Source organism: Equus quagga, unplaced genomic scaffold (assembly GCF_021613505.1).
Source record: "Equus quagga isolate Etosha38 unplaced genomic scaffold, UCLA_HA_Equagga_1.0 HiC_scaffold_782_RagTag, whole genome shotgun sequence".
Classification (NCBI taxonomy): Eukaryota; Metazoa; Chordata; class Mammalia; order Perissodactyla; family Equidae; genus Equus; species Equus quagga.
The window spans coordinates 16,542-29,716 of NW_025794632.1; the positions used below are offsets into that span (position 1 = coordinate 16,542).

A 13,175-nucleotide genomic window follows, 5' to 3' on the forward strand; every position below is an offset into this window, starting at 1 on the left:
TCACAGAGCAAGGCATTACTCACACGTTTGTGGTGATGCTGCTGTAAACAAACCTACTGCCCTGCCAGTCATAAAGAGTGTAGTACATACTATTACATACATCACAGAACCCTTGATAATGATAAATGACCATTTTACTAGTTTATTTATTTACTATTTGTCATTATTTCAGAGTGTACTTTTTCTACTTATAAAAATGTTTACTGTAAGACAACATGCCACGTTATGCCAAGTGGTAGCCTCATGTATCTTGTGTTGATCGCATCTCTTGATTCCATCATTTTCTCTTGTGTTGTTTTATTCATCATGGCCCCTAAGCATACAAAGTCCGCTTGTAATGTTGCCAGTAAGAGGCCACATAGAGACTTGGAAATGAAATTAAAAGTGACTAAGGACTACGAAGGTGGAAAATCACTGACGGTTATTGCTCACCAGTCAGGCATGTCTCATTGCACCACAGCTAGGATCTTGAAGAACAAGAACACAGTGACAGATGCTGTGGAAGGATTTGCTTTTTTGAAGGTGTTGAGACTAACGAAAATTTGAGAAGGGGCTAAATCAGACCAGGAGAAATTTCCGTTGACCTGGATTGAAGACCAGACACAGAAGTGTAGCCCTCTCAGTACGATGATGATCACAGCCAAAGAAAAAATGTGCACATGGTGTTGAAAGGAAAGGCTGGACTCTACTACCATGTTGAACTTAGTGCCAGCTCTGGGTTGTTTAAACGATTCAAGAATCATTATTCATTGCATAACGTGAAAGTGAGAGTTGAGTCTGCAAGTGCTGATGTGAAGGCAGCTGGAGAATTTTTGGAAACTCTAGATTAGCTGATTGTGGAGGAAAATTACTTTCTAGAACAAATATTCAGTATGGATGAAACTTCCCTGTTCTGGAAATGGGTGTCTTAAAGGACTTTCATCCATAAAGAGGCCAAGACAATGCCAGGGTTTCAAGGCTTTTAAGGGCAGGATAACAGTCCTGCTTGTGGGGCAGTGTCACAGGGTACAAATTGAAACCCTTTGTGATCTGGCACAGAGAGAACCCCTGGGTCTTCAAACACATCAGTAAGCTCACACTGCCAGTGCACTACAGGAGCAGTGAGAAGTCATGGATGACCCAGCTCCTCTTCCAAGACGCCCTCTGACATTGCTATGGAGAATGGATAAGTTTTGTTTAGAGAAAAACATAACTCCAGATTTTGCTTATTGTTGATAACACTGCTGGACAGATTTCCTTTATTGGTGACCTTCACCCTAATATCAAAGTGTTATTTCTCCCTCAAACAACAGCTCTTTTATCCAAGAAATGGATCGACAAGTTAGAGCAGCTTTTAAGGCCTACTACCTGAGGAGGACCTTTGCCCAGGCTATTGTTGCAACTGAGAAAGACACTGATGTAATTCTGGAAGGACTACAAGGTCTATGACTGCATCAAGAGCCTTGCTTAGGTTTGGGGTGATGTCACTAAGGAGAGTACGAATAGCATCCTGAAGAAGCCACTCAATGGATTCATCCATGACTTCCAAGGATTTGCCAGGGATGAGGAGATTGCAGACATCAATATGGTTGTGGTTGAGATGGCAAACAGCTTTAACCTGGGTGTGGATGGGGATGATATTGAGAGCTCCGAGGGTAGGTTCCTGAGGAATTGACTAGTGAGGAGTTTTGGAACTAAACAGGAATGCATAGCTGAAAAAGATGCAAGAAAAGATGCAAGAAAAGAAAAAGATGCAAAAAAAAGAAAACTGCAGAAGAAAAAGAAAAAGAACCCCCAAGAAGATTCATAGTGAAGGGTTTAGCAGAAGCATTTGCAGACCTCAACAAGCTCCTTAAAAAGTTTGAACACATAAACTTCCCAACACTGAAAGGTTTACACTAATAGAGAGTAATGTTCGTGGTGCATTTTCTGCTTACAAACAAATCTATGGTGAAAATAGAAAATAAGTCCTTCAGGAGGTGTTCCAGAAGAAGGCATTGTTATCATAGGAGATGACAGCTCCATGTGTGTTACTGCCCATGAAGACCTTCCACTGGGACAAGATATGGAGGCGGAAGACAGTGGTATGGATGATCCTGACCCTGTGTAGGCCCAGGCTAATGTGTGTTAGTTTTTAACAAAAAAGTTTAATAAGTAAAAGTAAAAAAAATTTCAAAAGTAGAAAAAGGCTATGGAATTTGGATATAAAGAAAAAAATATTTTTGTACAGCTGTACAATGTGTTTGTGTTTGAAGCTAAGTGTTATTACAAAAGAGTGAAAAAATTAAAAAGATCCAAACGTTGATAAAATAAAACAGTCTTGGTAAGCTAAGTTTAGTTTCTTATTGAAGAAAGAAAAATTTTTTTTTATAAATTTAGTGTAGCCCAAGTGTGCAGGGTGGATGAAGTCTACAGGAGTGTCCAGTGATGTCCTAGGCCTTCACATGACTCACCACTCACTCACTGGCTCGCCCAGAGCAACTTCCATTCCTGCAAGCTCCATTCGTGGTAAGTGCCCTATACAGGTGTGCCATTTTTTATCTTTTATGCCATATTTTTACGCTATCTTTGCTATGTTTAGATATGTTTAGACACACAAGCACTTAGCACTGTGTTACAACTGTCTGCAGTGTTCAGTCCAGTAACATGCTGCACAGGTTTGCAGCCCAGGAGCAACAGGCTGCACCCTACAGCCCAGCTGTGCCGTGGGCTGTACCACCTAAGTTCGTGTAAGTGCACTCTGTGATGTTTGCACAATGATGCAACCACCTAGCAATGCATTTCTCAGAGCGTGTCCCCATCGCTAAGCAACGTAGGACTGTATATTTCGTAATTTTTCAGCCTTTATTGCTTAAAATACTTTTTCCTGCTTCTTTGTCTCCTGCCTCTCCTTTCGGCACTCCATTACACATATGTTGCTCCATTTAATGGTGTCCCACGTTTCTCTGAGGCTCTGTCCATTTTTCTTTATTCCCTTTTATTCTCTGTTGGTCAAGTTGCATAATGTATGGATCTGTCTTTATATTGGCTGATTCTTTCTTCTGCCAGTTCAAATTCATTGTTGAGCCCCTCTCATGAAACTTTTTTCCAGTTTTCATACTTTTTAACCCCAGAACTTCCATTGGGTCCTCCTCCTCCTTCCTCTTTTTAAATAACTTCCATCTTTTCAATGATGTTCTCTATTGATGAGACATCATCATCACGCCTTCCTTTAACTCCTTACTTATGCTTTCCTTTAGTTCTCTGAAAATACGTATAATGGCATTTTAAAGGCTGTTAAACCTGGCACCTAGTCATGCTTACAGGCAGTTTCTTTTGCTTGCTTCTTCTCTGGTATATGGATAAGAGTGCGTGTTTCTTTCATGTCTCGTGATTTTTCTTGTTTGTAACTTGACGTTTTAGATAATATATTGTAGCAATTCTGGGTACTGATCTCTCCCTTTGGGATCGGTATTGGCTTATTTCTGTTTTTAGTGACTAGAAGAAATGTTTTAGTAAATTCTATCCCCCCGCCCCAGTGGAAGTCTGTGAAGCTGCTCCTTAGGGCACACAGCCCCAGTATGGTCACGGTCACCCTGGGAGGACAGTGGTTTTGCTGTGAGTCGGTGTGGCTGTTTCCCTGCCACGCCTGCCTGTTAAGCTCTACTAGTTGTTAGTTGATTGCTTTGTTCTTTGCAACAATGCCTGGAGCATAAATTGCTCGAGAGGCTGATATAATTCAGTTTGGATTCCTTCGAAGTGCTAGTTTTGAAGTCAGCGTTAGATTTATTTGGAGTCCAGGAAGCGCCCTCCTAGCTGACGCTCTTTCCCCAGTCCTCTCTGATAAACCAGCTGTCTCTGGCAGGGGAAGGGGAGACTGTCTCATTGCTGTGAGCAGGGGTAGAATTCAGGTTCCCCACTCAGCCTGCAGCAACTCCTGAGGGGGGCGTTGCTCCTGATTACCTCCGGGCAGAGGTGAGAACTCCGACTCCCCACTAGGATTCCACTGACACCTCCCTGGTTGGAAAGATAGTCGTGTCTTGTTACTGCTACCCAATGGCCTGTATGGACACTTTGGGGAGTGAGCGGGTGGGGCGTGTGTGTGGAAGAGCAGCCTCATTATTGTTGGGTGGTGTGAGTTCTGCCCCTTCACCAGGCCTCCTCTAACAACACCTTAGGGAACAGCGGGTGGGGGCACCGCATTACTGCGGGGTGTGCATGGAAGACTAGGCTGCCAGTGATACTGTGTGCTGGGTGCTCATTACTACAAGGTAGGGTTGAAATGGCCAGCCTTGCTGGTCCAATGGTTAAGATTCATCACTCTCACCACCATGGCCCAGGTTCACTTTCTGTCAGGAAACCACACCACCCACCTGTTGGTTGTCATCCTGTGGTGGCTGTGTTGCTGTGATGCTGAAAGCTATGCCACCAATATTTCAAATACTACCAGGGTGGACAGGTTTCTGTGGAGCTTCCAGACCCAGACAGACTAGGAAGAAGGACCTGGCCACTCACTTCCAAAAAAATTGGCCGTGAAAACCCTATGAATAATAGCAGAGCATCGTCTGATACAGGCCCAGGAGATGAGAGGATGGTGCAAGAAGACTGTGCAGGGTCCTGCTCTCCTGTCCCCAGGGTCACTAAGGAGTTGATGGCACTAGCCAACACAAGGGTTGAAATTTCCGGATCTTTCCTTTGCCTTCTTTGACAGCACCTGGTGGGTGGGTGGGGGTCTGGGGCCTCTTTACAGTCTGAAGTTGGATGCCTAAGCTCCCTGCTGAGACTTTGCCTCATGGGTGCGGCTGGTGCCATGGTTCTCCATGGCGTTTGGTGGGGTTAGAGCGGTTATTGTCTAAGAGCTCTGGGTCCTACCAGGCTGCCCCCTCCCTAACTCTCTGGCTCGAGAGAGCAGGCTTTGGTTGGGGCCTCTTGTCGTCTGCACCCGTGGGTGTTTCAAGGTTTCTGGCTTCTTCAGCTCCAAGTCTTGGATACATGAGGCATAAGGAGGACCCAAGGAGCTCACACCCATATGCTGCCTCGGATCTCAGGTCTCTAGCCTTTCTGCGTCCTTTCCTCCAGCTTTCTGAGTCTTCTTAGGTTTGTTTTATGTATGACGTCCAGGATATTTTATTGTACTTATTGGAAGGACTAGTGAACATGTCTATTCCGTCTTCCCATGGTGGAAGTCCTCTATGAAATCATCTTTAAAAATTCAATGTGTCATCATCAATGAAAGATATTATTCTTTTGATGCTTGAATTGTCCTAAATTTGACCAGTGGGAGCAACATTCTGCTGGCTCCTAGTCGTCTTGCCATGGTCTTCTTGGTCTGTGAGCATTTCAGCCACAATTCTGCCAGGCTCCCTTTGTACCTGTATCTGTTTTACGGCCAAACACTTGATTTAAAACAAACTTGATATATTTACTTACTTATATTATCATTTAATATTATAATTATTAAATATTAAAGATCATATTATCCATGTTACTACTAACAATAAACCTGCTTATTAGAGTCTAACATTTATTTGCAGTTCTCTTTTGTACTAGTGAGTTTAATCCATTCACGTTATTTTGAATGCTGATATTTTTAGAAGTCTTGATATATTTCCTTACTTTCTTTTCATTCTGCCTTTTCTACCCCTTTTCATTTTGTCCTTTCATGACTTGTTTTGAATTGATTGAACTTCTGATTCACGATCTCAAAAGATATTTTTAGTCAGGTGACCTAGAATGTGACCTACTTAGAACCATTACAATAAAATTCCCTGGCTTGGGGTTTCCACCTACCAATCAGTTAGAATAAATTCCAATTGAATTCATCTGAGGGCACATATATTTTTGAGGCAGGAACCAGCCTAAGGAGACGGGGTCATCTGCAAGACCCTGGCCTAACAAGATAAGGCCCCTAACACATCTGCAAGCTGGGGGAATCAGATGGAGGCCACCAAGATCCACATTCTGCAGCCTCGGGACTTTCCTGCCCAACGCATGAGCCCGAGCACCCAGGAGTCCCCTGAAGGTGACCCTAGCCCCATGAGCATAGTAGAAGTCACACCCAGGGAGGGAGAGCTGGCCTGCTAATGATACATGCTACACAGGAGGTGGCATGTCGAACAACAGCGCAGACGCAAGCACAATCCCACCTCTACATGCTGTGACAAGGCACTCCTGCCCAGCCTTTGCCTAATAAAAGCCTCATGATCCTGCTCCCTAAGGACCGGGTCACCTGCCCTGTTCCTTTCCACACAGGCCCCCTTGTGCCTCCCTTGTGCAGAAGCTAATAAACTTTTACTTGTCTACTCCCGTTTGTTGTGTCTCTTGATTTCTATCCTGGGGGACAAGAACCCAGGGCGCGGGAATATTTTCACAAAATATGATACGAGAATTTTCCCTCTCTAAGGCTATTAAAAAAAATAGTCCCTGTTGTTTCCTTTTGCCGTGGGTGGAATATTTACTAGCCCCTCTGGTTTATTTGAGGTCATAGCCCTTGGAAGATGTGGGGTGTGCATGAGTTTCCATTCCAGCTCCCCACATTGAGCCAGCTCCAAGGCTGCATGTTCCTTGCTTTGCCCTTATTACCCCACTGCACAGGTTCTTGGATCAGTAAAAGCCATGAGGTCAGATGCAACTTCACTGCCCATTGCTAATTTGCCTTCCTGCTCCCCTGGAGCACCTCCCTCCCTCTTTTTAGGTCAAACATGGATTTGAGGGGATTTTTGTTGCATATTATTTTACATTTCTTGGGGTTTCCTACCAGGAATGTCTTTCATATAATCTAGCCAAAGATATAGCCAAAGAGTAGAGCCAACAATTAATTCTTTATAATTTTTGTGACTCTGCTATCATTAAAGAATTTGAGTGTCAATTTTTTGCCTGAGTCCTGCCTTTATTCCATGGTTCTGGTTGATGAATACCGCAAAACCGCAGCCATTTGGCACCAAATTACATTTGTAATCAGTGGCCAGATTTAACTATTCAATCACAGGCTGGGGAAATGGAGCAGAGAAAGGGAATGAGCAATGGCTCAGCTCTGTCCCCAAAACTGCAGGCCTACCATGTGAGAACAGTATATTGAGAAGAAATGGAAAGATTTGTTTTTGTTTGAGAAAGGCAGGTAAGATTGAGTGTCATGGAGTTTTACCAGTTTTGAAGCATAGTTATCAACCCTTCCATCGTCCAGCTAGGAAAATATGGCCCAATGTATGTCAGGCTCACACTCAAAGAGTTAGTTACCTTTCTTCCCACTACTTGCCCATGAAGGCAGACTATGGGTAGAAGTTCTTTCCATAACAGGACAACTCAGCCACGTGTAGAACACTGGAGAAGGATTCCATACTGAAAATAGACTTTCAAAAATTACAAGCTGTCCATTGAGGCTTATTCATAATATAACAAGTGTAAAGTGAAATCAGATCATTAGCATGGATAGAAAACCCTTTTCATCACTAATTCTTCATTCTTCTCTTCAAGTGTTTGGCTGAAATGTAAACGTCAGTTTCCAAGTAGTTTATTTTATTATACTTGTTCCATTTCTAAAATTCCAGAAGGGCCCTCTTTCCAATTTTGGGTTCGACATGTTGCAAATTAGCCATCAAAGTGTTGAAAAAGGCAGAAAAGAGAGCTGCTGTGCATGTTCATGCTCCATTTTTACTATCTGGGATCTCAAAACGAGAGGACGCAGCGGATGCTGAAACACAAGAAATCAAACATGGAAATGACTGACTTCCTTCCATAAATGGGCTAGGACAAAATAATCACAGTGTGAGTTTTTTAAAAGACAAATTGTCTACCTATGCCCATTTGTTATCTCTACATTTATCTCCCTGATTCCCCCACAGGCACCAGAGAACGTCTCCTGAATCAAGTCCGTGGGTAACTGGCAACCCTGGGGTCTGATTTGGGTAATGGAGGCAAACATAAGGGAAGACAGCTTGTGAGCCCTGAGCAGCCATCTCATTTGGGCCCACAGTTAGAGTCTCCTCACTCCATGACTTCTAATCGCCCTTCCTCGGGCCATGAGCTATGCTGGTGGGAAAGGGGGACTCCCCTAGCCTCTCTCTGTTTTCTCGTGGTGAGTGGCTGCCTGGGGCCCATCCCAGTATTCCACTTCAAATGGTGTTTTCCTAGTTTTGTTCCTCATCTGCTGTGGTGCTACACCTGCACTTTCAATAGCTGTGAAAGAGTTCTCTGTTAGGAAGAATAATAGGCATTGCACATTGTACATTGACAGCCTCCCCAGATGTGTGCAGTATTCTAATTCCTCTGCTCTGAACGCGTTTGTCTTAGGGCCCTTGGCTCATTAATTCTTGTTCTTATTTATTCATTCATTCAACAAAATTGTGTTACTGCGCAACTCCCATGTTTCAGGCATTGTGCTTGATGTTGGGGTAGCAATGATGAATGAGATATTCAAAAAACCCACAGTCTAATGTTGCAAGCTTATCACTAATCAGGTAGGTAGATTACAGTGTTGGCCATGTCGTAACGGGGGAAGCCGCAGGTGCAATGGGAACAGAGAGGAAGTATATGCCACCTCGAATTCTGGGAGCTCAGAGGCCTTGCTAAACTGTGATTTGGACCATGGCTGGGAGTTAAGGAACGTGGAGTGTGGAGGGGGTGGGCTTTGGGCACCGATGGTTTCCAGGACAAGGAAATAGGTGTGTGAAGCCTCAGACACAAGGGAGCCTGTGCCATCCTTTGAGGGGCAGGGACTGGGGGAAGACTGGAGGCAGCTCAGTGTGGTTGACGGATTGTGTGCAAGGGTGCAATGACAAGACGTGGGAGGAGAATAGAAGATGTAGAGAAAGAGCAGTAAGAGTGCAGGAGAATTTGCTCAGCTGGACACTGGCGATGTGATCCTGGTGGTCACTGCACTGCATGGCCCTGGGTCTTGATTTTCCTCCTCATAAAGCGAAAGTGACAGCCAAATGACCTCAGAGGTCACAACTGCTCCTACCCTATAAAAGCTAAGTTCAACAGGTCCCTCTGCACAAAGGTTTCTATAAATGGCCCCTGCTGGTGGGCGGGGAGGGTTAATAATCATCCAGCCCAGGGGTCTTTGTGTAAAACCCAGAGGCTTGGTCTGCATTTTTTTCCTCAGGAAAGATTATCTCAGGTTCATTGCCCCCTGTTATGTTGTATTACCACACACACTGTAAATATTACAAAGGGTCAAGTTAATTTATTTACCATTGGTGCCAAAGCCTAATGTTCCTAAATCATAAAGAATTATCGAGCCAATTCCAATAAAACAAATATAAAGAGAAGTAACATTGCCTGATGGTCCAAGTCAGCAAGATTGCCTGAGGACTTTGTGAATAAGCTGGAGCAAACTGCCTTCTTTCAGGGTCAAGTTGGGAAATTAGTTTCAAGATAATGAAGATGACGATTGTAAATTAAGATCTGGGGCTTATTCGCAGTCTCCACCCATTAGTCATAGTTAACGTGAAGGGCCGGAATGGCAGCTTTTCTGATCTTTTGATGTGCTTGTGCACTCTGCAAAAGTGGCCATCTGATAAATAAATGCAAGCTCGCCATCCAGTTAGCACCCATGCCTATCTCATCTCCTCAGGAAATTAGATCTACCTTTTGCATTTCCGCCCACAATTTTGTTGACCTTGGTATTTAATTTTTTTGAGAATACTAAGTTAAAAATGCTTGACAATCTATGTGTTCTCCAACTTTCAGTTTAGATTTTCTCACATACACCGTTGTATGAAACATTGTGTGAGATTCATGCTGCAAATGGAGAACAATCCTGCAATTTTGCTAAACCCTCAGCATGCTTTTCCTTTTCCTATGAAGGTGAAGCTTCTAGTCCACTGTCAGTAATGTGGGGACTGTCTCTTGTTTTTCTCGGACTAGAGATCGATGGATTTCAATACTCTCTCGCTATAAATCTGTTTGGGTCACAGCGCTCTAGAACCCATAATCCTGGTCTCCTCAGCTCTGAACTCCAAATACATCTGTATGTAACACAGCTGTCATCACAGAGCTGCAAAGCGGCTTCAAGCTCAAACAACCCAACACGTGTGTTTTTCAGGTGGTTTGGAACTCGGCTGATTTCAGTCAGTCTACTCAGCGCACGTCAATAACTTCAACCAAGCTCCTGTTGATTCCTGTCAGTTACTAGTGGGTGGGACTTCACAGCAATGTCGCAGAGGGAGGCCCAGGAAAGGCAAGATAATATCCTAGGGAAACCCAGTGCTCTTTAGATTCAGCCTTCTCGCACTCTTACTTGTTTCCACAGAAACCATTCTGCGATCAGGACTTTACCTTCACTGCCCTCTGGAAACGCAATCGGGTCCTTGCAGACTGGATGGTTTGCTGCTCACTACAGGCAAGTTTTGTTCTGTCTTCTGTGGGCTCTTGTACACAGTTCCCATTTCTACGGCGCCTGTTCCCCAGATGTCAGGTCGCAGCTCTATCAGCTCCCAGGCCCAGCTCAGGGGTGGCCCCTCTGAGGCTCCCCCACCTCCCAGTGAGAAAGGAGCTCTCCAGGCCTTGAAGGCGGAGTCTGGGGTCTTCTGACCAGACATCATAGCCAGCCCTAAATTGGGGTTACTTGGTTATGCAGTGCCGTATGCTCCAGTCCGGGACCATGAGTGACCTGAAGACAGTGCTTACATTCAACTCTGTTTCTGCAGTGAGACCAGGACAGTGTTGCCGTTAGTCACTTAATGAATGTTTGGTGACCAGAAATACTTCTGAAATATCCAATGGTAAGCTGTTGATTGAAAATAAAAAGCAGCACAAATTATATCTTGTAAATAAATAACTAATTTTCTGGTGGAAGTTAGCTCATTTCAACGTTGTATTAGTCATCCCAGGTTGCTAATTAAGTTGTAATTTAATTTTTTGGTCATAAGCAAATAACAATGAAAATTTTATTATAATGTATTTTTGTACTACTCTTTCTTAATTGGTCTTTCCTTTTTATTTTCACATTTGATCTTAATAGTGGTCTCTCAAGAGAGGAGATAGCATTATCCCTATTTTATAGATGAGGACAGTGACCTGGGCAAAGGTAGCCATTTTAGGTCACACGCTGACTGAATAAAGGGCTGAGGGCTCCTCACAAGTGACTTAAAAGTCTTTTATTGTCTTTCTCTGAACTGTTTCCCACCACCAGCCTCTTTTGATTTGCTCTGAAAACTGATTTTTCATAAAATTTTGGATGTAAGAGTCACACATATCAGCTATCTCACACAGATACATCTTCCACATGCACACATCCCACTCACACACAAATACTCACCATTTTCCACCTTGGAGCAATTCAAATGCCTCATTGATCCTTTCAAAAGGCAATTTATGTGTTATGAGTGGGTCTATGTTGATTTTGTTTTGCAGGTAGTCAGTCACCAGTGTGATAATAGAGTCTCTGGTTTTATAATCTGTAGGAGGAAAGGTCAACAATAATGAGAACTGAAAAAAATCAAAACTAACCAAAGAATCAAAGGCACTGTTTAGGTATAAAACTGGCAAAAGCATTCATGGGCGAGAGTAAACTATTTACCTCTTGACCCTTTTCCTGATCATCAGAGCAAGGGAACTGGTTCCATGGCAGAACCCAGATCCCACTCAGGAGTTCTGAGATTACCTAGCATTGCAGAGGAGCCTCTGCGGGCTGCAGTGGAATGTGGAGTGGACCCAGTGCTGTCGTGGTCACGGACCGACAGCTGCAGCTTTCCATTGCCTTCAGACACTAACGATTTCCTATAACCGCTTACCCTCCATCTGGCTTGATTTGAGTTACCACGTTCTCCCTCCACCTAAGGCTCTAGATAGCTCTTCACAAACCTAGAACTTCAACCTCAGAGATAGGTATCTCTACTTCTTTAGCAGTGTTTTGGAGAGTAAGTGCAGCACAATAGTTGCTGAGGATGCTGGTGGCAAGCTGCCTGGATCCCACTGACGGTTTGATCACCGTGAGCAAAGCAGACACAGGTCTTATTTTCCCCATGTCTATAACTCTGAGGGGACTGAGGTTTAGAGAGCTTAAGTACTTTTCACTGACTGTATTTCTTGTGTTTTTCATTTTCTGTATTTTATGACGCTTTGTTATCTCGGGGCCTTGTGGACGTGGGGAGGGACTGGCCCTCCCAGGGTTACCTAAGTTCTAGGCACAGCACACAGCTTGCTTCAGTGCGCCTTTGATATGCAAACCAACCAATCCCCATCCCCCTACTTTTATCAGGTGTCAGCAGTCTGGGACACTATTCTCCTGCCCTAAATCACCCCAGGTCAGTTCCCCCACAACTGGGGGCCAACCCTACAGCCCAGACCCTGCTGAAGCTCACTTGGCTTGCCTAGCCTGCCTTGCCTATTCCTTCCCTGGGAAACCACACGAAACTCTCTGGCCCATGTTTTCTCCTAGCTCTTTCTGCCTCCCCGACTGACCCTGGGTCTTCCCCATTTGGCCCTGCATGGCGTGGCATGCTCCCTCCTCCTGGGAACTATGATTAATAAACTCTCCTTTCAAGGCAGTTGTCTCTGGGTCTGTCATTTTACCAAATCTGAGAAATCAAATCCTGGGTATATTTTAAAATACTGATGCACACCCAGAATGTGGCAAAGTTGAAGCTAGAACCCAGGTCTTTATATTCCTAGCAGAGTTCTGTTTCTATAACCTGATATTCTTTATAAATGCCATGTAAAATTGCATTTAAGGCTATTATGTTAAGATATGGTAAGAAAAAAAGTTTGAGTTGTGTTTTAAAAAGATAGTTGGTACACTTTATCGGAGCCTTGGCTACAAATGTTTTACATTGCTTAATTGGGCAGTTTGTACTAAAATACCTATGTATTATGTAATTAGTCTGCAAGATTTTGAATAACTTGGAATCTTGTCAGCACGGAAGTGAATGAAAGGGAAAAACCATCACAGATTTTTCCATCCAGAACGAGAGTTTTGTTAAGGGTGATTTTCCTCAGTCTGTTTGCATATAGTGAGGGAGGAAGGAGACATGACAGACGCATGATGAAGAGTATTAGAAAATGTGAATAAATTCCTCCATCGAAGCCAAGGACGGCTGGCACTGAGCAGAAATATCAGTGTCAATTACGCTTACTCATTCCAAGCAGCAGCCTAAGCACCTTGAAATAGTTCAATTTTTAAATTGAGCTTTTATTCAAATTGGAAAATTCAGACATCTAGAGTTTCTAGAAAAAAAGAAAAATTTATAATGGGAGGTTGGTCCAGGGCAAAGTTT

The 13,175-nt window shown here is 43.7% G+C and overlaps 1 long non-coding RNA gene across 1 annotated transcript; it reads right to left on the bottom strand.

Moving 5' to 3' along the window:
- Positions 1-7,452: 7,452 nt before the first annotated feature.
- On the bottom strand, positions 7,453-11,304 carry LOC124232569 (uncharacterized). Its single transcript, XR_006886885.1, has 2 exons — positions 11,219-11,304; positions 7,453-7,648 (listed from the first exon to the last, which is right to left on the bottom strand). It is a non-coding gene; the product is annotated as an uncharacterized LOC124232569 (long non-coding RNA).
- Positions 11,305-13,175: the final 1,871 nt, after the last annotated feature.